Genomic DNA, 25901 nt, shown 5'->3' with positions numbered 1-25901 from the left:
CTCACACTTCGATATCTGGGGAGGTCACTCTGACCTCTCTCTCACACTCCTATATCTGGGGAAATCCCTCTAACCCCTCTTTCACACATTCCTATATCTGGGGACGTCCCTGTAACCCCTCTCTCACGCACTCCTGTATCAGGGGAGGTCCCTCTAACCCCTCTCTCACACTCCTGTATCTGGGGAGGTCCCTCTAACCCCTTTCTCACACACCTGTATCTGGGTATGTCCCTCTAAACCCTCACACTCCTGTATCTGGGGAGGTCCCTCTAACACCTCTCACACTCCTGTATCTGGTGAGGTCCCTCTAACCCATCTCTCACACACCAGTATCTGGGGAGGTCCCTCTAACCCCTCTCTCACACTCCTGTATCTAGCTAGGTCCCTCTAACCCCTCACACTCCTTTATCTGGGGAGGTCCCTCTAACCCATCTCTCACACACCTGAATCTGGGGAGGTCCCTCTAACCCCTCTCTCACACTCCTATATCTCGGCAGGTCCCTCTAATCCCGCTCTCACACTCCTGTATCTCGGGATGTCCCTCTAACCCCTCTCTCACTCTCCTGTATCTGGGGAGGTCCGTCTAACCCATCTCTCACACTCCTATATCTGGGCAGGTCTCTCAAACCACTCTCTCACACTCCTGTATCTCGGGAGGTCCCTCTAACCCCTCTCTCACACTCCTGTATCTGGGGAGGTTCTTCTAACGACTGTCTCACACTCCTGTATCTGGGAAAGTGTCTCTAACCCCGCTCTCACACTCCTGTATCTGGGGAGGTCCCTCTAACACGTCTCTCACACTCCTGTATCTGGGGAGGTTCCTCTAAACCCTCTCTCACACTACTGTAACTGGGGAGGTCCCTCCATTCCCCCTCTCACAGTCCTGAATCTGGGGAGGTCGCTCTAACCCGTCTTTCACACTCCTATATCTGGGGAGGTCCCTCTAACCCCTCTCTCGCACTCCTATATCTGGGGAGGTCCCTCTAACCCCTCTCTCACACACTCCTGTATCTGTGGAGGTCCCTCTAACCGTTCTCTCACACTCCTGTATCTGGCGAGTTCCCTCTAACAACCCCTCTCACACTCCTGTATCGGGGAAGGTCCCTCTAACCCCTCTCTCACACTCCTGTATCTGTGGAGGTCCCTCTAACCCATCTGTCACACTCCTGTATCTGGGGAGGTCCCTCTAACCCTTCTCTCACACTTCTGTATCTGGGGAGGTCCCTCAAAACACTCTCTCACACTCCTGTATCTGGGGAGGTCCCTCTAACCCCTCTCGCACACTCCTGTATCTTGGTAGGTCCCTCTAAACCCTCACACTCCTGTATCTGGGGAGGTCCCTCGAACCCCTCTATCACACTCCTGTATCTGGGGAGGTCCCTCTAACCCCTCTCTCACACTCCTGTATCGGGGTAGGTCCCTCTAACCCCTCTCTCACACTCCTGTATCTGGCGAGTTCCCTATAACCCCCACTCTCACACTCCGATATCTGGGGAGGTCTCTCTGACCACTCTCTCACACTCCTATATCTGGGGAAGTCCCTCTAACCCCTCTTTCACACATTCCTATATCTGGGGAGGTCCCTGTAACCCCTCTCTCACCCACTCCTGTATCAGGGTAGGTCCCTCTAACCCCTCTCTCACACTCCTGTATCGGGGTAGGTCCCTCTAACCCCTCTCTCACACTCATGTATCTGGGGAGGTCCCTCTAACCCATATGTCACACTCCTGTATCTGAGGAGGTCCCTCTTAACCCTCTCTCAGACTCCTGTATCTGGGGAGGTCCTTCTAAACACACTCTCACACTCCTGTATCTGGGGAGGTCCCTCTAACCCCTTTCTCACACACCTGTATCTGGGGAGGTCCCTCTAAACCCTCACACTCCTGTATCTGGGGAGGTCCCTCTAACCCCTCTCACACTCCTGTATCTGGTGAGGTCCCTCTAACCCATCTCTCACACACCAGTATCTGGGGAGGTCCCTCTAACCCCTCTCTCACAATCCTGTATCTAGCTAGGTCCCTCTAATCCCTCACACTCCTTTATCTGGGGAGGTCCCTCTAACCCCTCTCTCACTCTCCTGTATCTGGGGAGGTCCCTCTAACCCCTCTCTCACACTCCTGTATCTGGGTAGGTCTCTCAAACCACTCTCTCACACTCCTGTATCTCGGGAGGTCCCTCTAACCCCTCTCTCACACTCCTGTATCTGGGGACGTCCCTTTAACCCCTCTCTCACACTCCTGTATCTGGGGATGTCCATCTAACCACTCTCTCACACTCCTGTATCTGGGGAAGTTACTCTAACCCCACTCTCACACTCCTGTGTCTGGAAAAGTGCCTCTAACCCCTCTCTCACACTCATGTATCTGGGGAGGGCGCTCTAATCCCTCTATCACACTCCTGTATCTGAGGAGGTCCCTCTAACCCCTCACTCTCCTCTATCTGGGGAGGTCCCTCTAACCATTCTCTCACACTCCTATATCTAGGGAGGTCCCTCTAACCCCTCTCTCGCACACTCCTGTACCTCGGGAGGTGCATCTAACCCCCCATCCCACTCACACACTCCGGTATCTGGAGATTTCCCTCTAACCGTTCTCTCACACTCCTGTATTTGGTGAGCTCCCTCTAACCTCTCTCTCACACTCCTGTAGCTGGGGAGGTCCCACTAACCCCTCTCTCACACATCAGTATCTGGATATCTCCCTCTAATCCCCCTCTCACATTCCTGTATCTGGCGAGGACCCTATAACCATCTCTCGCACTCCTATATCTGGGGAGGTCCCGCTGACCCCGCCTGCACACTGCTGTATCTAGCGATGTCCCTCTAACCCCTCTCTCACACTCCTGCATCTGCGGACGTCCCTTTTAATCAGTGAGCTAGTGCCCATTTTACTGTACACAGCAAGAATACTTGCATGGACCTGTGTCAGGTTGAGGTTAGTGATTTGCTTGAGGGAGGAGAGAATGAGCAAGGAGCTGTGATTCCATAATAGTTATTGTGAATACCTCTCTTGCTATTTCCCTGGTATTGTGGACAGTAAGGGGTGAACAATTGACTGGGTGTGATGGAAGATGTATGTGAATCTGTCGTTTCACAGGGGTCTAATCAGCTGTGATATTCATTCAAGTTTAAGGCAGCTATCCTTATTTCAACCTGAAATATTTGCTCAGGTTTTGTGAAAGTGTAGGTTAAAAAATGCTTGTAAAACTGACCTCGTCTCTGAGCTTGAGAATAAGACAAGAGCTCCCAGTTATAAACTGATATCAACACAGTCTGACTCTGGACGCAAATTCCGAGGTCAGGTTTCTGGGGTGCTCGCTCGAAAATCTCGCTCACACCCCTGTGTCTGGGGAGGTCCATTTCACCATCGCTCTCACCTCAGCATCTAGAGAGGTTCCTTTAACCCATCTCTCACACTCCTGTATCTGGGGAGCTCCTCTAAACCCTCTCTCACACTCCTGTATCGAGGGACGTCCCTCTAACCCCTCTCTCACACTCCTGTATCTAGGGCGGTCCGTCGAGCCCCTCACACTCCTGTATCTGGGGAGGTCCCTCTATCCCCTCTCTCACACTCCTGTATCTGGGGAGGTAACTCTAACCCATCTCTCACGCTCCTGTATCTGGGGAAGTCCCTCTAACCCCTCACACTCCTGTGTCTGGGGAGGTCCCTCTAACCCCTCTCTCACACTCCTGTATCTGGGGAGGTCCCTCTAAAACCTCACTCACACTCCTGTATCTGGGGAGGTCCCTCTAACCCCTCTCTCACACTCCTGTATCTGGGGAGGTCCTTCTAATCCCTCTCTCACACTCATGTATCTGGGGAGGTCCCTCTAACCCCTCTCTCACACTCCTGTATCTGGGTAGGTCCCTCTAACCACTCAAACTCCTGTATCTGGGGAGGTCCCTCTAACCCCTTTCTCACACTCCTGTATCTGGGGAAATCCCTCTAACCCCTCACACTCCTGTTTCTGGGGAGGTCTCTCAAACACCTCTCTCACACTCCTGAATTTCGGGAGGTCCCTCTAACCCCTCTCTCACACTCCTGTATTTGGAAAAGTGCCTCTAACCCCTCTCTCACACTCCTGTATCTGGAGAGCTCCCTCTAACCATCTCTCACATTAAAGTATCTGGGGAGGACCCTCTAACCTCTCTCTCACACTCCTGTATCTGGGGAGATCCCTCTAAACCCTCTCTCACTCTCCTGTATCTGGGGAGGTCCCTCTAATTCCTCTCAAACACTCCTGTATCTGGGGAGGTCCCTCTAACCCCTCACAATCCTATATCTGGGGTGGTCCCTCTAACCCCTCTCTCACACTCCTGTATCTGGAGAGATCCCTCTATCCCTTCTCTCTCACTCCTATATCTTGGGAGGTCCCTCCAGCCCCTCTCTCACATCTCCTGTACCTCGGCAGTTCCATCTAACCCCCCCCCCCCCTCTCACACACCAGTATCTGGATAGCTCACTCTAACCCCCCTCTCACATTCCTGTATCTGGGGAGGACCCTCTAACCATCTCTCGCACTCTATATCTGGGGAGGTCCCGCTGACCCCGCCTGCACACTCCTGTATCTAGCGATGTCCCTCTAACCCCTCTCTCACACTCCTGCATCTGTGGACGTCCCTTTTAATCAGTGAGCTCTTGCCCATGTTACTGTACACAGCAAGAATCCTTGCATGGACCTGTGTCAGGTTGAGGTCAGTGATTTGCTTGAGGGAGGAGAGAATGAGCAAGGAGCTGTGATTCCATAATAGCTATTGTGAATACCTCTCTTGCTATTTCCCTGGTATTGTGGACAGTAAGGGGTGAACAATTGACTGGGTGTGTTTGGAGGATGTATGTGAATCTGTCGTTTCACAGCGATCTAATCAGCTGTGATATTCATTCAAGTTTACGGCAGCTATCCTTATTTCAACCTGAAATATTTGCGCAGGTTTTGTGAAAGTGTAGGTTAAAAAATGCTTGTAAAACTGACCTCGTCTCTGAGCTTGAGACTAAGACAACAGCTCCCAGTTATAAACTGATATCAACACAGTCTGAATATGGATGCAATTCCGAGTTCAGGTTTCTGGGGAGCTCGCTCGAACATCTCGCTCACACTCCTGTGTCTGGGGAGATCCTTTTCACCATCTCTCTCACCTCAGTATCTAGAGAGGTTCCTTTAAACCATCTCTCAAAGTACTGTATCCCAGGAGGTCCCTCTAACCCCTCTCACACTCCTGTATCTGGGGAGGTCCCTCTAAACCCTCTGTCACACTCCTGTATCTGGGGAGTTCCCTCTAACCCCTCTCTCACACTCCTGTATCTGGGGAGGTCCCTCTAACCCCTCTATCACACTCCTGTATCTAGGGAGGTTCTTCTAACCACTGTCTCACACTCCTGTATCTGGGAAAGTGTCTCTAACCCCTATCTATCACTCCTGTATCTGGGGAGGTCCCTCTAACCCCGCTCTCACACTCCTGTATCTGGGGAGGTCCCTCTAACACGTCTCTCACACTCCTGTATCTGGGGAGGTTCCTCTAACCCCTCTTTCACACTCCTATATCTGGGGAGCTCCCTCTAACCCCTCTCTCACACTCCTATATTTGGGGAGGTCCCTCTAACCCCTCTCTCATACACTCCTGTATCTGTGGAGGTCCCTCTAACCCTTCTCTCACACTCCTGTATCTGGCGAGTTCCCTCTAACAACCCCTCTCACACTCCTGTATCGGGGAAGGTCCCTCTAACCCCTCTCGCACACTCCTGTATCTTGTTAGGTCCCTCTAAACCCTCACACTCCTGTACCTGGGGAGGTCCCTCTAACCCTTCTCTCACACTCCTGTATCGCGGTAGGTCCCTCTAACCCCTCTCTCACACTCCTGTATCTGGCGAGTTCCCTATAACCCCCACTCTCACACTTCGATATCTGGGGAGGTCTCTCTGACCTCTCTCTCACACTCCTATATCTGGGGAAATCCCTCTAACCCCTCTTTCACACATTCCTATATCTGGGGACGTCCCTGCAACCCCTCTCTCACGCACTCCTGTATCAGGGGAGGTCCCTCTAACCCCTCTCTAACACTCCTGTATCTGGGGAGGTCCCTCTAACCCCTTTCTCACACACCTGTATCTGGGTATGTCCCTCTAAACCCTCACACTCCTGTATCTGGGGAGGTCCCTCTAACACCTCTCACACTCCTGTATCTGGTGAGGTCCCTCTAACCCATCTCTCACACACCAGTATCTGGGGAGGTCCCTCTCACACCTCTCTCACACTCCTGTATTTAGCTAGGTCCCTCTAACCCCTCACACTCCTTTATCTGGGGTGGTCCCTCTAACCCATCTCTCACACACCTGAATCTGGGGAGGTCCCTCTAACCCCTCTCTCACACTCCTATATCTCGGCAGGTCCCTCTAATCCCGCTCTCACACTCCTGTATCTCGGGATGTCCCTCTAACCCCTCTCTCACTCTCCTGTATCTGGGGAGGTCCGTCTAACCCATCTCTCACACTCCTATATCTGGGCAGGTCTCTCAAACCACTCTCTCACACTCCTGTATCTCGGGAGGTCCCTCTAACCCCTCTCTCACACTCCTGTATCTGGGGATGTCCGTCTAACCACTCTCTCACACTTCTGTATATGAGGAAGTTACTCTAACCCCACTCTCACACTCCTGTGTCTGGAAAAGTGCCTCTAACCCCTCTCTCACACTCCTGTATCTGGGGAGGTCCTTCTAAACCCTATCTCACACTCTTGTATCTGGGGAGGTCGCTCTAATCCCTCTCTCACACTCCTGTGTCTGGGGAGGTCCCTCTAACCATTCTCTCACACTCCTATATCTAGGGAGGTCCCTCTAACCCCTCTCTCGCACACTCCTGTACCTCGGGAGGTGCATCTAACCCCCCATCCCACTCACACACTCCGGTATCTGGAGATTTCCCTCTAACCGTTCTCTCACACTCCTGTATTTGGTGAGCTCCCTCTAACCTCTCTCTCACACTCCTGTAGCTGGGGAGGTCCCACTAACCCCTCTCTCACACATCAGTATCTGGATATCTCCCTCTAACCCCCCTCTCCCATTCCTGTATCTGGCGAGGACCCTCTAACCTCTCTCTCACACTCCTATATCTGGGGAGGTCCCGCTGACCCCGCCTGCACACTGCTGTATCTAGCGATGTGCCTCTAACCCCTCTCTCACACTCCTGCTTCTGCGGACGTCTATTTTAATCAGTGAGCTAGTGCCCATTTTACTGTACACAGCAAGAATACTTGCATGGACCTGTGTCAGGTTGAGGTTAGTGATTTGCTTGAGGGAGGAGAGAATGAGCAAGTAGCTTTGATTCCATAACAGCTATTGTGAATACCTCACTTGCTATTTCCCTGGTATTGTGGACAGTAAGGGGTGAACAATTGACTGGGTGTGATGGAAGATGCATGTGAATCTGTCGCTTCACAGGGGTCTAATCAGCTGTGATATTCATTCAAGTTTACGGCAGCTATCCTTATTTCAACCTGAAATATTTGCTCAGGTTTTGTGAAAGTGTAGGTTAAAAAATGCTTGTAAAACTGACCTCATCTCTGAGCTTGAGACTAAGACAACAACTCCCAGTTATAAACTGATATCAACACAGTCTGACTCTGGACGCAAATTCCGAGGTCAGGTTTCTGGGGTGCTCGCTCGAAAATCTCGCTCACACCCCTGTGTCTGGGGAGGTCCATTTCACCATCGCTCTCACCTCAGCATCTAGAGAGGTTCCTTTAACCCATCTCTCACACTCCTGTATCTGGGGAGCTCCTCTAAACCCTCTCTCACACTCCTGTATCTGGGGAGGTCCCTCTAACCCCTCTCTTACACTTCTGTATCTAGGGCGGTCCGTCGAGCCCCTCACACTCCTGTATCTGGGGAGGTCCCTCTAACCCCTCTCTCACACTCCTGTATCTGGGGAGGTAACTCTAACCACTCTCTCACGCTCCTGTATCTGGGGAAGTCCCTCTAACCCCTCACACTCCTGTGTCTGGGGAGGTCCCTCTAACCCCTCTCTGACACTCCTGTATCTGGGGAGGTCCCTCTAACACCTCACTCACACTCCTGTATCTAGCTAGGTCCCTCTAACCCCTCACACTCCTTTATCTGGGGAGGTCCCTCTAACCCATCTCTCACACACCTGAATCTGGGGAGGTCCCTCTAACCCCTCTCTCACACTCCTATATCTCGGCAGGTCCCTCTAATCCCGCTCTCACACTCCTGTATCTCGGGATGTAACTCTAACCCCTCTCTCACTCTCCTGTATCTGGGGAGGTCCGTCTAACCCATCTCTCACACTCCTATATCTGGGCAGGTCTCTCAAACCACTCTCTCACACTCCTGTATCTCGGGAGGTCCCTCTAACCCCTCTCTCACACTCCTGTATCTGGGGATGTCCGTCTAACCACTCTCTCACACTTCTGTATATGAGGAAGTTACTCTAACCCCACTCTCACACTCCTGTGTCTGGAAAAGTGCCTCTAACCCCTCTCTCACACTCCTGTATCTGGGGAGGTCCTTCTAAACCCTATCTCACACTCCTGTATCTGGGGAGGTCGCTCTAATCCCTCTCTCACACTCCTGTGTCTGGGGAGGTCCCTCTAACCATTCTCTCACACTCCTATATCTAGGGAGGTCCCTCTAACCCCTCTCTCGCACACTCCTGTACCTCGGGAGGTGCATCTAACCCCCCATCCCACTCACACACTCCGGTATCTGGAGATTTCCCTCTAACCGTTCTCTCACACTCCTGTATTTGGTGAGCTCCCTCTAACCTCTCTCTCACACTCCTGTAGCTGGGGAGGTCCCACTAACCCCTCTCTCACACATCAGTATCTGGATATCTCCCTCTAACCCCCCTCTCCCATTCCTGTATCTGGCGAGGACCCTCTAACTTCTCTCTCACACTCCTATATCTGGCGAGGTCCCGCTGACCCCGCCTGCACACTGCTGTATCTAGCGATGTGCCTCTAACCCCTCTCTCACACTCCTGCTTCTGCGGACGTCTATTTTAATCAGTGAGCTAGTGCCCATTTTACTGTACACAGCAAGAATACTTGCATGGAACTGTGTCAGGTTGAGGTTAGTGATTTGCTTGAGGGAGGAGAGAATGAGCAAGTAGCTTTGATTCCATAACAGCTATTGTGAATACCTCTCTTGCTATTTCCCTGGTATTGTGGACAGTAAGGGGTGAACAATTGACTGGGTGTGATGGAAGATGCATGTGAATCTGTCGCTTCACAGGGGTCTAATCAGCTGTGATATTCATTCAAGTTTACGGCAGCTATCCTTATTTCAACCTGAAATATTTGCTCAGGTTTTGTGAAAGTGTAGGTTAAAAAATGCTTGTAAAACTGACCTCATCTCTGAGCTTGAGACTAAGACAACAACTCCCAGTTATAAACTGATATCAACACAGTCTGACTCTGGACGCAAATTCCGAGGTCAGGTTTCTGGGGTGCTCGCTCGAAAATCTCGCTCACACCCCTGTGTCTGGGGAGGTCCATTTCACCATCGCTCTCACCATAGCATCTAGAGAGGTTCCTTTAACCCATCTCTCACACTCCTGTATCTGGGGAGCTCCTCTAAACCCTCTCTCACACTCCTGTATCTGGGGAGGTCCCTCTAACCCCTCTCTTACACTTCTGTATCTAGGGCGGTCCGTCGAGCCCCTCACACTCCTGTATCTGGGGAGGTCCCTCTAACCCCTCTCTCACACTCCTGTATCTGGGGAGGTAACTCTAACCCCTCTCTCACGCTCCTGTATCTGGGGAAGTCCCTCTAACCCCTCACACTCCTGTGTCTGGGGAGGTCCCTCTAACCCCTCTCTGACACTCCTGTATCTGGGGAGGTCCCTCTAACACCTCACTCACACTCCTGTATCAGGGGAGGTCCCTCTAACCCCTCTCTCACACTCCTGTATCTGGGGAGGTCCTTCTAACCCATCTCTCACACTCATGTATCTGGGGAGGTCCCTCTAACCCCTCTCTCACACTCCTGTATCAGGGGAGGTCCCTCTAACCCGTCTTTCACACTCCTATATCTGGGGAGGTCCCTCTAACCCCTCTCTCACACTCCTATATCTGGGGAGGTCCCTCTAACCCCTCTCTCACACACTCCTGTATCTGTGGAGGTCCCTCTAACCGTTCTCTCACACTCCTGTATCTGGCGAGTTCCCTCTAACAACCCCTCTCACACTCCTGTATCGGGGAAGGTCCCTCTAACCCCTCTCTCACACTCCTGTATCTGTGGAGGTCCCTCTAACCCATCTGTCACACTCCTGTATCTGTGGAGATCCCTCTAACCCTTCTCTCACACTTCTGTATCTGGGGAGGTCCCTCAAAACACTCTCTCACACTCCTGTATCTGGGGAGGTCCCTCTAACCCCTCTCGCACACTCCTGCATCTTGGTAGGTCCCTCTAAACCCTCACACTCCTGTATCTGGGGAGGTCCCTCGAACCCCTCTATCACACTCCTGTATCTGGGGAGGTCCCTCTAACCCCTCTCTCACACTCCTGTATCGGGGTAGGTCCCTCTAACCCCTCTCTCACACTCCTGTATCTGGCGAGTTCCCTATAACCCCCACTCTCACACTCCGATATCTGGGGAGGTCTCTCTGACCACTCTCTCACACTCCTATATCTGGGGAAGTCCCTCTAACCCCTCTTTCACACATTCCTATAACTGGGGAGGTCCCTGTAACCCCTCTCTCACCCACTCCTGTATCAGGGTAGGTCCCTCTACCCCTCTCTCACACTCCTGTATCGGGGTAAGTCCCTCTAACACCTCTCTCACACTCATGTATCTGGGGAGGTCCCTCTAACCCATATGTCACACTCCTGTATCTGAGGAGGTCCCTCTAAACCCTCTCTCAGACTCCTGCATCTGGGGAGGTCCTTCTAAACACTCTCTCACACTCCTGTATCTGGGGAGTTCCCTCTAACCCCTTTCTCACACACCTGTATCTGGGTAGGTCCCTCTAAACCCTCACACTCCTGTATCTGGGGAGGTCCCTCTAACCCCTCTCACACTCCTGTATCTGGTGAGGTCCCTCTAAACCATCTCTCACACACCAGTATCTGGGGAGGTCCCTCTAACCCCTCTCTCACACTCCTGTATCTAGCTAGGTCCCTCTAACCCCTCACACTCCTTTATCTGGGGAGGTCCCTCTAACCCATCTCTCACACACCTGAATCTGGGGAGGTCCCTCTAACCCCTCTCTCACACTCCTATATCTCGGCAGGTCCCTCTAATCCCGCTCTCACACTCCTGTATCTCGGGATGTCCCTCTAACCCCTCTCTCACTCTCCTGTATCTGGGGAGGTCCCTCTAACCCCTCTCTCACACTCCTGTATCTGGGGACGTCCCTTTAACCCCTCTCTCACACTCCTGTATCTGGGGATGTCCGTCTAACCACTCTCTCACACTCCTGTATCTGGGGAAGTTACTCTAACCCCACTCTCACACTCCTGTGTCTGGGAAAGTGCCTCTAACCCCACTCTCACACTCCTGTGTCTGGGGGCTCGCTCTAATCCCTCTATCACACTCCTGTATCTGGGGAGGTCCCTCAAACCCCTCACTCTCCTCTATCTGGGGTGGTCCCTCTAACCCCTCTCTCACACTCCTGTGTCTGGGGAGGTCCCTCTAACCATTCTCTCACACTCCTATATCTAGGGAGGTCCCTCTAACCCCTCTCTCGCACACTCCTGTACCTCGGGAGGTGCATCTAACCCCCCATCCCACTCACACACTCCGGTATCTGGAGATTTCCCTCTAACCGTTCTCTCACACTCCTGTATTTGTTGAGCTCCCTCTAACCTCTCTCTCACACTCCTGTAGCTGGGGAGGTCCCACTAACCCCTCTCTCACACATCAGTATCTGGATATCTCCCTCTAACCCCCCTCTCACATTCCTGTATCTGGCGAGAACCCTATAACCATCTCTCGCACTCCTATATCTGGGGAGGTCCCGCTGACCCCGCCTGCACACTGCTGTATCTAGCGATGTCCCTCTTACCCCTCTCTCACACTCCTGCATCTGCGGATGTCCCTTTTAATCAGTGAGCTAGTGCCCATTTTACTGTACACAGCAAGAATACTTGCATGGACCTGTGTCAGGTTGAGGTTAGTGAATTGCTTGAGGGAGGAGAGAATGAGCAAGGAGCTGTGATTCCATAATAGCTATTGTGAATACCTCTCTTGCTATTTCCCTGGTATTGTGGACAGTAAGGGGTGAACAATTGACTGGGTGTGATGGAAGATGTATGTGAATCTGTCGTTTCACAGGGATCTAATCAGCTGTGATATTCATTCAAGTTTACGGCAGCTATCCTTATTTCAACCTGAAATATTTGCTTGGGTTTTGTGAAAGTGTCGGTTAAAAAATGCTTGTAAAACTGACCTCGTCTCTGAGCCTGAGACTAAGACAACAGCTCCCAGTTATAAACTGATATCAACACAGTCTGAATCTGGACGCAAATTCCGAGGTCAGGTTTCTGGGGTGCTCGCTCGAAAATCTCGCTCACACCCCTGTGTCTGGGGAGGTCCATTTCACCATCGCTCTCACCTCAGCATCTAGAGAGGTTCCTTTAACCCATCTCTCACACTCCTGTATCTGGGGAGCTCCTCTAAACCCTCTCTCACACTCCTGTATCAAGGGACGTCCCTCTAACCCCTCTCTCACACTCCTGTATCTAGGGCGGTCCGTCGAGCCCCTCACACTCCTGTATCTGGGGAGGTCCCTCTATCCCCTCTCTCACACTCCTGTATCTGGGGAGGTAACTCTAACCGCTCTCTCACGCTCCTGTATCTGGGGAAGTCCCTCTAACCCCTCACACTCCTGTGTCTGGGGAGGTCCCTCTAACCCCTCTCTCACACTTCTGTATCTGGGGAGGTCCCTCTAACACCTCACTCACACTCCTGTATCTGGGGAGGTTCCTCTAACCCCTCTCTCACACTCCTGTATCTGGGGAGGTCCTTCTAATCCCTCTCTCACACTCATGTATCTGGGGAGGTCCCTCTAACCCCTCTCTCACACTCCTGTATCTGGGGAGGTCTCTCAAACCCCTCTCTCACACTCCTGAATTTCGGGAGGTCCCTCTAAACCCTCTCTCACACTCCTGTATTTGGAAAAGTGCCTCTAACCCCTCTCTCACACTCCTGTATCTGGAGAGCTCCCTCTAACCATCTCTCACATGAAAGTATCTGGGGAGGACCCTCTGACCTCTCTCTCACACTCCTGTATCTGGGGAGATCCCTCTAAACCCTCTCTCACTCTCCTGTATCTGGGGAGGTCCATCTAATTCCTCTCAAACACTCCTGTATCTGGGGAGGTCCCTCTAACCCCTCACACTCCTATATCTGGGGTGGTCCCTCTAACCCCTATCTCACACTCCTGTATCTGCAGAGGTCCCTCTAACCATCTCTCGCACTCTATATCTGGGGAGGTCCCGCTGACCCCGCCTGCACACTCCTGTATCTAGCGATGTCCCTCTAACCCCTCTCTCACACTCCTGCATCTGTGGAATTCCCTTTTAATCAGTGAGCTTGTGCCCATTTTACTGTACACAGCAAGAATCCTTGCATGGACCTGTGTCAGGTTGAGGTCAGTGATTTGCTTGAGGGAGGAGAGAATGAGCAAGGAGGTGTGATTCCATAATAGCTATTGTGAATACCTCTCTTGCTATTTCCCTGGTATTGTGGACAGTAAGGGGTGAACAATTGACTGGGTGTGTTTGGAGGATATATGTGAATCTGTCGTTTCACAGGGGTCTAATCAGCTGTGATATTCATTCAAGTTTACGGCAGCTATCCTTATTTCAACCTGAAATATTTGCTCAGGTTTTGTGAAAGTGTAGGTTAAAAAATGCTTGTAAAACTGACCTCGTCTCTGAGCTTGAGACTAAGACAACAGCTTCCAGTTATAAACTGATATCAACACAGTCTGAATATGGATGCAATTCCGAGTTCAGGTTTCTGGGGAGCTCGCTCGAACATCTCGCTCACACTCCTGTGTCTGGGGAGATCCTTTTCACCATCTCTCTCACCTCAGTATCTAGAGAGGTTCCTTTAAACCATCTCTCAAAGTACTGTATCCTAGGAGGTCCCTCTAACCCCTCTCACACTCCTGTATCTGGGGAGGTCCCTCTAAACCCTCTGTCACAATCCTGTATCTGGGGTGTTCCCTCTAACCCCTCTCTCACACTCCTGTATCTGGGGAGGTCCCTCTAACCCCTCTATCACACTCCTGTATCTGGGGAGGTTCTTCTAACCACTGTCTCACACTCCTGTATCTGGGAAAGTGTCTCTAACCCCTATCGATCACTCCTGTATCTGGGGAGGTCCCTCTAACCCCGCTCTCACACTCCTGTATCTGGGGAGGTCCCTCTAACACGTCTCTCACACTCCTGTATCTGGGGAGGTTCCTCTAACCCCTCTCTCACACTACTGTAACTGGGGAGGTCCCTCCATTCCCCCTCTCACAGTCCTGAATCTGGTGACGTCGCTCTAACCCCTCTTTCACACTCCTATATCTGGGGAGGTCCCTCTAACCCCTCTCTCACACTCCTATATCTGGGGAGGTCCCTCTAACCCCTCTCTCACACACTCCTGTATCTGTGGAGGTCCCTCTAACCCTTCTCTCACACTCCTGTATCTGGCGAGTTCCCTCTAACAACCCCTCTCACACTCCTGTATCGGGGAAGGTCCCTCTAACCCCTCTCTCACACTCCTGTATCTGTGGAGGTCCCTCTAACCCATCTGTCACACTCCTGTACCTGGGGAGGTCCCTCTAACCCTTCTCTCACACTTCTGTATCTGGGGATGTCCCTCAAAACACTCTCTCACACTCCTGTATCTGGGGAGGTCCCTCCAACCCCTCTCGCACACTCCTGTATCTTGTTAGGTCCCTCTAAACACTCACACTCCTGTATCTGGGGAGGTCGGTCGAACCCCTCTATCACACTCCTGTATCTGGGAAGGTCCCTCTAAACCCTCTCTCACACTCCTGTATCGCGGTAGGTCCCTCTAACCCCTCTCTCACACTCCTGTATCTAGCGAGTTCCCTATAAGCCCCACTCTCACACTCCGATATCTGGGGAGGTCTCTCTGACCTCTCTCTCACACTCCTATATCTGGGGAAGTCCCTCTAACCCCTCTTTCACACATTCCTATATCTGGGGACGTCCCTGCAACACCTCTCTCACCCACTCCTGTATCAGGGGAGATCCCTCTAACCCCTCTCTCACACTCCTGTATCTGGGGAGGTCCCTCTAACCCCTTTCTCACACACCTGTATCTGGGTAGGTCCCTCTAAACCCTCACACTCCTGTATCTGGGGAGGACCCTCTAACCCCTCTCACACTCCTGTATCTGGTGAGGTCCCTCTAACCCATCTCTCACACACCAGTATCTGGGGAGGTCCCTCTAACCCCTCTCTCACACTCTTGTATCTCGCTAGGTCCCTCTAACCCCTCACACTCCTTTTTCTGGGGAGGTCCCTCTAACCCATCTCTCACACACCTGAATCTGGGGAGGTCCCTCTAACCCCTCTCTCACACTCCTATACCTCGGGAGGTCCCTCTAACCCCTCTCTCACACTCCTGTATCTGGGGATATCCGTCAAACCACTCTCTCACACTCCTGTATCTGAGGAAGTTATTCTAACCCCACTCTCACACTCCTGTGTCTGGAAAAGTGCCTCTAACCCCTCTCTCACACTCCTGTATCTGAGGAGGTCCCTCTAAACCCTATCTCACACTCCTGTATATGGGGAGGTCGCTCTAATCCCTCTCTCACACTCCTGTGTCTGGGGAGGTCCCTCTTACCATTCTCTCACACTCCTATATCTAGGGAGGTCCCTCTCACCCCTCTCTCGCACACTCCTGTACCTCGGGAGGTGCATCTAACCCCCCATCCCACTCACACACTCCGGTATCTGGAGATTTCCCTCTAACCGTTCTCTCACACTCCTGTATTTGGTGAGCTCCCTCTAACCTCTCTCTCACACTCCTGTAGCTGGGGAGGTCCCACTAACCCCTCTCTCACACATCAGTATCTGGATATCTCCCTCTAACCCCCCTCTCACATTCCTGTATCTGGCGAGGACCCTCTAACCTCTCTCTCACACTCCTATATCTGGGGAGGTCCCGCTTACCCCGCCTGCACACTGCTGTATCTAGCGATGTCCCTCTAACCCCTCAATCACACTCCTGCATCTGCGGACGTCTATTTTAATCAGTGAGCTAGTGCCCATTTTACTGTACACAGCAAGAATACTTGCATGGACCTGTGTCAGGTTGAGGTTAGTGATTTGCTTGAGGGAGGAGAGAATGAGCAAGGAGCTTTGATTCCATAATAGCTATTGTGAATACCTCTCTTGCTATTTCCCTGGTATTGTGGACAGTAAGGGGTGAACAATTGACTGGGTGTGATGGAAGATGTATGTGAATCTGTCGTTTCACAGGGGTCTAATCAGCTGTGATATTCATTCAAGTTTACGGCAGCTATCCTTATTTCAACGTGAAATATTTGCTCAGGTTTTGTGAAAGTGTAGGTTAAAAAATGCTTGTAAAACTGACCTCATCTCTGAGCTTGAGACTAAGACAACAACTCCCAGTTATAAACTGATATCAACACAGTCTGACTCTGGACGCAAATTCCGAGGTCAGGTTTCTGGGGTGCTCGCTCGAAAATCTCGCTCACACCCCTGTGTCTGGGGAGGTCCATTTCACCATCGCTCTCACCTCAGCATCTAGAGAGGTTCCTTTAACCCATCTCTCACACTCCTGTATCTGGGGAGCTTCTCTAAACCCTCTCTCACACTCCTGTATCTGGGGAGGTCCCTCTAACCCCTCTCTTACACTCCTGTATCTAGGGCGGTCCGTCGAGCCCCTCACACTCCTGTGTCTGGGGAGGTCCCTCTAACCCCTCTCTCACACTCCTGTATCTGGCGAAGTCCCTCTAACCCCTCACAATCCTTTGTCTGGGGAGGTCCCTCTAACCCCTCTCTCACACTCCTGTATCTGGGGAGGTCCCTCTAACACCTCACTCACACTCCTGTATCTGGGGAGGTCCCTCTAACCCCTCTCTCACACTCCTGTATCTGGTGAGGTCCTTCTAACCCCTCTCTCACACTCATGTATCTGGGGAGGTCCCTCTAACCCCTCTCTCACACACCTGTATCTGGGTAGGTCCCACTAACCACTCAAACTCCTGTATCTGGGGAGGTGCCTCCATCCCCTCTCTCACACTCCTGTATCTGGGGAGGTCCCTCTAACACCTCACTCACACTCCTGTATCTGGGGAGGTCCCTCTAACCCCTCTCTCACACTCCTGTATCTGGTGAGGTCCTTCTAACCCCTCTCTCACACTCATGTATCTGGGGAGGTCCCTCTAACCCCTCTCTCACACTCCTGTATCTGGGTAGTCCCACTAACCACTCAAACTCCTGTATCTGGGGAGGTCCCTCTAACCCCTCTCTCACACTCCTGTATCTGGGGAGGTCCCTCTAACCCCTCACACTCCTGTATCTGGGGAGGTCTCTCAAACCTCTCTCTCACACTCCTGAATCTCGGGAGGTCCCTCTAACCCCTCACTCACACTCCTGTATCTGGGGAGGTCCCTCTAACCCCTCTCTCACACTCCTGTATCTGGTGAGGTCCTTCTAACCCCTCTCTCACACTCATGTATCTGGGGAGGTCCCTCTAACCCCTCTCTCACACTCCTGTATCTGGGTAGGTCCCACTAACCACTCAAACTCCTGTATCTGGGGAGGTCCCTCTAACCCCTTTCTCACACTCCTGTATCTGGGGAGGTCCCTCTAACCCCTCACACTCCTGTATCTGGGGAGGTCTCTCAAACCCCTCTCTCACACTCCTGAATCTCGGGAGATCCCTCTAACCCCTCTCTCACACTCCTGTATTTGGAAAAGTGCCTCTAACCCCTCTCTCACACTCCTGTATCTGGAGAGCTCCCTCTAACCATCTCTCACATTAAAGTATCTGGGGAGGACCCTCTAACCTCTCTCTCACACTCCTGTATCTGGGGAGATCCCTCTAAACCCTCTCTCACTCCCCTGTATCTGGGGAGGTCCCTCTAATTCCTCTCAAACACTCCTGTATCTGGGGAGGTCCCTCTAACCCCTCACACTCCTATATCTGGGGTGGTCCCTCTAACCCCTCTCTCACACTCCTGTATCTGGAGAGGTCCCTCTAACCCTTCTCTCTCACTCATATATCTTGTGAGGTCCCTCCAGCCCCTCTCTCACATCTCCTGTACCTCGGTAGTTCCATCTAACCCCGCCCACCCTCTCACACACCAGTATCTGGATAGCTCCCTCTAACCCCCCTCTCACATTCCTGTATCTGGGGAGGACCCTCTAACCATCTCTCACACTCCTATATCTGGGGAGGTCCCGCTGACCCCGCCTGCACACTCCTGTATCTAGCGATGTCCCTCTAACCCCTCTCTCACACTCCTGCATCTGTGGACTTCCCTTTTATTCAGTGAGCTCGTGCCCATTTTACTGAACACAGCAAGAATCCTTGCATGGACCTGTGTCAGGTTGAGGTCAGTGATTTGCTTGAGGGAGGAGAGAATGAGCAAGGAGCTGTGATTCCATAATAGCTATTGTGAATACCTCTCTTGCTATTTCCCTGGTATTGTGGACAGTAAGGAGTGAACAATTGACTGGGTGTGTTTGGAGGATGTATGTGAATCTGTCGTTTCACAGGGGTCTAATCAGCTGTGATATTCATTCAAGTTTACGGCAGCTATCCTTATTTCAACCTGAAATATTTGCTCAGGTTTTGTGAAAGTGTAGGTTAAAAAATGCTTGTAAAACTGATCTCGTCTCTGAGCTTGAGACTAAGACAACAGCTCCCAGTTATAAACTTATATCAACACAGTCTGAATATGGATGCAATTCCGAGTTCAGGTTTCTGGGGAGCTCGCTCGAACATCTCGCTCACACTCCTGTGTCTGGGGAGATCCTTTTCACCATCTCTCTCACCTCAGTATCTAAAGAGGTTCCTTTAAACCATCTCTCAAAGTACTGTATCCTAGGAGGTCCCTCTAACCCCTCTCACACTCCTGTATCTGGGGAGGTCCCTCTAAACCCTCTATCACACTCCTGTATCTGAGGAGGTCCCGCTAACAACTCTCTCACACTCCTGTATCTGGGGAGGTCCCTCTAACCCCTCTCTCACACTCCTGTATCTGGGGAGGTCCCTCTAACCCCTCTATCACACTCCTGTATCTGAGGAGGTCCCGCTAACAACTCTCTCACACTCCTGTATCTGGGGAGGTCCCTCTAACCCCTCGCTCACACTCCTGTATCTGGGGAGGTTCTTCTAACCACTGTCTCACACTCCTGTATCTGGGAAAGTGTCTCTAACCCCTCTCCATCACTCCTGTATCTGGGGAGGTCCCTCTAACCCCGCTCTCACACTCCTGTATCTGGGGAGGTCCCTCTAACACGTCTCTCACACTCCTGTATCTGGGGAGGTTCCTCTAACCCCTCTCTCACACTACTGTAACTGGGGAGGTCCCTCCATTCCCCCTCTCACAGTCCTGAATCTGGGGAGGTCGCTCTAACCCCTCTTTCACACTCCTATATCTGGGGAGGTCCCTCTAACCTCTCTCTCACACTCCTATATCTGGGGAGGTCCCTCTAACCCCTCTCTCACACACTCCTGTTATGTGGAGGTCCCTCTAAACCTTCTCTCACACTCCTGTATCTGGCGAGTTCCCTCTAATACCCCCTCTCACACTGCGATATCTGGGGAGGTCACTCTGACCTCTCTCTCACACTCCTATATCTGGGGAAGTCCCTCTAACCCCTGTTTCACACATTCCTATATCTGGGGAGGTCCCTCAAAACACTCTCTCACACTCCTGTATCTGGGGAGGTGCCTCTATCCCCTCTTTCACACATTCCTATATCTCGGGAGGTCCCTCTAACCCCTCTCTCACACACTCCTGTATCTGGGGAGGTCCCTCTAATACCTCTCTCACACTCCTGTATCGGGGAAGGTCCCTCTAACCCCTCTCTCACGCTCCTGTATCTGTGGAGGTCCCTCTAACCCATCTGTCACACTCCTGTATCTGGGGAGGTCCCTCTAACCCTTCTCTCACACTTCTGTATCTGGGGAGGTCCCTCAAAACACTCTCTCACACTCCTGTATCTGGGGAGGTCCCTCTATGCCCTCTCGCACACTCCTGTATCTTGTTAGGTCCCTCTAAACCCTCACACTCCTGTATCTGGGGAGGTCCCTCGAACCCCTCTATCACACTCCTGTATCTGGGGAGGTCCCTCTAACCCCTCTCTCACACTCCTGTATCGCGGTAGGTCCCTCTAACCCCTTTCTCACACTCCTGTATCTGGGGAGGTCCCTCGAACCCCTCTATCACACTCCTGTATCAGGGGAGGTCCCTCTAACCCATCTCTCACACTCCTGTATCGGGGTAGGTCCCTCTAACCCCTCTCTCACACTCCTGTATATGGGGAGGTCCCTCTAACCCATATGTCACACTCCTGTATCTGAGGAGGTCCCTCTAAACGCTCTCTCAGACTCCTGTATCTGGGGAGGTCCTTCTAAACACTCTCTCACACTCCTGTATCTGGGGAGGTACCTCTAACCCCTCTCTCACACACCTGTATCTGGGTAGGTCCTTCCAAACCCTCACACTCCTGTATCTGGGGAGGTCCCTCTGACCCATCTCTCACACACCAGTATCTGGGGAGGTCCCTCTAACCCCTCTCTCACACTCCTGTATCTAGCTAGGTCCCTCTAACCCCTCACACTCCTTTATCTGGGGAGGTCCCTCTAACCCATCTCTCACACACCTGAATCTGGGGAGGTCCCTCTAACCCCTCTCTCACACTCCTATATCTCGGCAGGTCCCTCTAATCCCGCTCTCACACTCCTGTATCTCGGCATGTCCCTCTAACCCCTCTCTCACTCTCCTGTATCTGGGGAGGTCCCTCTAACCCCTCCCTCACACTCCTGTATCTGGGTAGGTCTCTCAAACCACTCTCTCACACTCCTGTATCTCGGGAGGTCCCTCTAACCCATCACTCACACTCCTGTATCTGGGGACGTCCCTTCAACCCCTCTCTCACACTCCTGTATCTGGGGATGTCCGTCTAACCACTCTCTCACACTCCTGTATCTGGGGAAGTTACTCTAACCCCACTCTCACACTCCTGTGTCTGGAAAAGTGCCTCTAACCCCTCTCTCACACTCCTGTATCTGGGGTGGTCCCTCTAAACTCTCTCTCACACTCCTGTAGCTGGGAAGGTCCCACTAACCCCTCTCTCACACATCAGTATCTGGATATCTCCCTCTAACGCCCCCTCTCACATTCCTGTATCTGGCGAGGACCCTCTAACCTCTCTCTCACACTCCTATATCTGGGGAGGTCCCGCTGACCCCGCCTGCACACTTCTGTATCTAGCGATTTCCCTCTAACCCCTCTCTCACACTACTGCATCTGCGGTCGTCCCTTTTAATCAGTGAGCTAGTGCACATTTTACTGTACCCAGCAAGAATACTTGCATGGACCTGTGTCAGGTTGAGGTTAGTGATTTGCTTGAGGGAGGAGAGAATGAGCAAGGAGCTGTGATTCCATAATAGCTATTGTGAATACCTCTCTTGCTATTTCCCTGGTATTGTGGACAGTAAGGGGTGAACAATTGACTGGGTGTGATGGAAGATGTATGTGAATCTGTCGTTTCACAGGGGTCTAATCAGCTGTGATATTCATTCAAGTTTACGGCAGCTATCCTCATTTCAACCTGAAATATTTGCTCAGGTTTTGTGAAAGTGTAGGTTAAAAAATGCTTGTAAAACTGACCTCGTCTCTGAGCTTGAGACTAAGACAACAGCTCCCAGTTATAAACTGATATCAACACAGTCTGACTCTGGACGCAAATTCCGAGGTCAGGTTTCTGGGGTGCTCGCTTGAAAATCTCGCTCACACCGCTGTGTCTGGGGATGTCCATTTCACCATCGCTCTCACCTCAGCATCTAGAGAGGTTCCTTTAACCCATCTCTCACACTCCTGTATCTGTGGAGCTCCTGTAAACCCTCTCTCACACTGCTGTATCTGGGGAGGTCCCTCTAACCCCTCTCTTACACTCCTGTATCTAGAGCGGTCCGTCGAGCCCCTCACACTCCTGTATCTGGGGAGGTCCCTCTAACCCCTCTCTCACACTCCTGTATCTGGGGAGGTAACTCTAACCCCTCTCTCACGCTCCTGTATCTGGGGAAGTCCCTCTAACCCCTCACACTCCTGTGTCTGGGGAGGTCCCTCTAACCCCTCTCTCACACTCCTGTAACTGGGGAGGTCCCTCTAACACCTCACTCACACTCCTGTATCTGGGGAGGTCACTCTAACCACCCTCTCACACTCCTGTATCTGGGGAGGTCCTTCTAACCCCTCTCTCACACTCATGTATCTGGGGAGGTCCCTCTAACCCCTCTCTCACACTCCTGTATCTGGGTAGGTCTCTCTAACCACTCAAACTCCTGTATCTGGGGAGGTCCCTCTAACCCCTTTCTCACACTCCTGTATCTGGGGAGGTCCCTTAAACCCCTCACACTCCTGTATCTGGGGAGGTCTCTCAAACCCCTCTCTCACACTCCGGAATCTCGGGAGGTCCCTCTAACCCCTCTCTCACACTCCTGTATTTGGAAAAGTGCCTCTAACCCCTCTCTCACACTCCTGTATCTGGAGAGCTCCCTCTAACCATCTCTCACATTAAAGTATCTGGGGAGGAACCTCTAACTTCTCTCTCACACTCCTGTATCTGGGGAGATCCCTCTAAACCCTCTCTCACTCTCCTGTATCTGGGGAGGTCCCTCTAATTCCTCTCAAACACTCCTGTATCTGGGGAGGTCCCTCTAACCCCTCACACTCCTATATCTGGGGTGTTCCCTCTAACCCCTCTCTCACATTCCTGTATCTGGAGAGGACCCTCTAACCCTTCTCTCTCACTCCTATATCTTGGGAGGTCCGTCCAGCCCCTCTCTCACATCTCCTGTACCTCGGTAGTTCCATCTAACCCCCCCCCCCGCCCTCTCACACACCAGTATCTGGATAGCTCCCTATAACCCCCCTCTCACATTCCTGTATCTGGGGAGGACCCTCTAACCATCTCTCGCACTCCTATATCTGGGGAGGTCCCGCTGACCCCGCCTGCACACTCCTGTATTATCGATGTCCCTCTAACCCCTCTCTCACACTCCTGCATCTGTGGACTTCCCTTTTAATCAGTGAGCTCGTGCCCATTTTACTGTACACAGCAAGAATCCTTGCATGGACCTGCGTCAGGTTGAGGTCAGTGATTTGCTTGAGGGAGGACAGAATGAGCAAGGAGCTGTGATTCCATAATAGCTATTGTGAATACCTCTTTTGCTATTTCCCTGGTATTGTGGACAGTAAGGGGTGAACAATTGACTGGGTGTGTTTTGTGGATGTATGTGAATCTGTCGTTTCACAGGGGTCTAATCAGCTGTGATATTCATTCAAGTTTACGGCAGCTATCCTTATTTCAACCTGAAATATTTGCTCAGGTTTTGTGAAAGTGTAGGTTAAAAAATGCTGTAAAACTGATCTCGTCTCTGAGCTTGAGACGAAGACAACAGCTCCCAGTTATAAACTGATATCAACACAGTCTGAATATGGATGCAATTCCGAGTTCAGGTTACTGGGGAGCTCGCTCGAACATCTCGCTCACACTCCTGTGTCTGGGGAGATCCTTTTCACCATCTCTCTCACCTCAGTATCGAGAGAGGTTCCTTTAAACCATCTCTCAAAGTACTGTATCCGAGGAGGTCCCTCTAACCCCTCTCACACTCCTGTATCTGGGGAGGTCCCTCTAAACCCTCTGTCACACTCCTGTATCTGGGGAGTTCCATCTAACCCCTCTCTCACACTCCTGTATCTGGGGAGGTCCCTCTAACCCCTCTATCACACTCCTGTATCTGAGGAGGTCCCGCTAAAAACTCTCTCACACTCCTGTATCTGGGGAGGTCCCTCTAACCCCTCTCTCACACTCCTGTATCTGGGGAGGTTCTGCTAACCACTGTCTCACACTCCTGTATCTGGGAAAGTGTCTCTAACACCTCTCTATCACTCCTGTATCTGGGGAGGTCCCTCTAACCCCGCTCTCACACTCCTGTATCTGGGGAGATACCTCTAACACGTCTCTCAAACTCCTGTATCTGGGGAGGTTCCTCTAACCCCTCTTTCACACTACTGTAACTGGGGAGCTCCCTCCATTCCCCCACTCACAGTCCTGAATCTGGGGAGGTCGCTCTAACCCCTCTTTCACACTCCTATATCTGGGGAGGTCCCTCTAACCTCTCTCTCACACTCCTATATGTGGGGAGGTCCCTCTAACCACTCTCTCACACACTCCTGTATCTGTGGAGGTCCCTCTAACCCTTCTCTCACACTCCTGCATCTGGCGAGTTCCCTCAAACACCCCCTCTCAGACTGCGATATCTGGGGAGGTCACTCTGACCTCTCTCTCACACTCCTATATCTGGGGAAGTCCCTCCAAATCCTGTTTCACACATTCCTATATCTGGGGAGGTCCCTCAAAACACTCTCGCACACTCCTGTATCTGGGGAGGTCCCTCTAACCCCTCTTTCACACATTCCTATATCTGGGGAGGTCACTCTAACCTCTGTCTCACACACTCCTGTATCTGGGGAGGTCCCTCTAAACCCTCTATCACACTCCTGTATCGGGGAAGGTCCCTCGAACCCCTCTCTCACACTCCTGTATCTGTGGAGGTCCCTCTAACCCATCTGTCACACTCCTGTATCTGGGGAGGTCCCTCTAACCCTTCTCTCACACTTCTGTATCTGGGGAGGTCCCTCAAATCACTCTCTCACACTCCTGTATCTGGGGAGGTCCCTCTAACCCCTCTCGCACACTCCTGTATCTTGGTAGGTCCCTCTAACCCCTCTCTCACACTCCTGTATCTGGCGAGTTCCCTATACCCCCACTCTCACACTCCGATATCTGGGGACGTCTCTCTGACCTCTCACTCACACTCCAATATCTGGGGAAGTCCCTCTAACCCCTCTTTCACACATTCCTATATCTGGGGAGGTCCCTGTAACCCCTCTCTCACACACCTGTATCTGGGTAGGTCCCTCTAAACCCTCACACTCCTGTATCTGGGGAGGTCCCTCTAAACCCGCTCTCACACTCCTGTATCTCGGGATGTCCCTCTAACCACTGTCTCACTCTCCTGTATCTGGGGAGGTCCCTCTAACCCCTCTCTCACACTCCTGTATCTGGGTAGGTCTGTCAAACCACTCTCTCACACTCCTGTATCTCGGGAGGTCCCTGTAACCCCTCTCTCACACTCCTGTATCTGGGGAGGTCGCTCTAATCCCTCTCTCACACTCCTGCATCTGGGGAGGTCCCTCTAACCCCTCACTCTCCTCTATCTGGGGTGGTCCCTCTAACCCCTCTCTCACACTCCTGTGTCTGGGGAGGTCCCTCGAACCATTCTCTCACACTCCTACATCTAGGGAGGTCCCTCTAACCCCTCTCTCGCACACTCCTGTACCTCGGGAGGTGCATCTAACCTCCCATCCCACTCACACACTCCGGTATCTGGAGATTTCCCTCTAACCGTTCTCTCACACTCCTGTATTTGGTGAGCTCCCTCTAACCTCTCTCTCTCACACTCCTGTAGCTGGGGAGGTCCCACTAACCCCTCTCTCACACATCAGTATCTGGATATCTCCCACTAACCCCCCTCTCACATTCCTGTATCTGGCGAGGACCCTCTAACCTCTCTCTCACACTCCTATATCTGTGGAGTTCCCGCTGACCCCGCCTGCACACTGCTGTATCTAGCGAAATCCCTCTAA

Source organism: Pristiophorus japonicus, unplaced genomic scaffold (genome assembly GCF_044704955.1).
Source record: "Pristiophorus japonicus isolate sPriJap1 unplaced genomic scaffold, sPriJap1.hap1 HAP1_SCAFFOLD_29, whole genome shotgun sequence".
NCBI classification, from domain to species: domain Eukaryota; kingdom Metazoa; phylum Chordata; class Chondrichthyes; family Pristiophoridae; genus Pristiophorus; species Pristiophorus japonicus.
Note: the sequence above shows the minus strand (reverse complement) of the source record.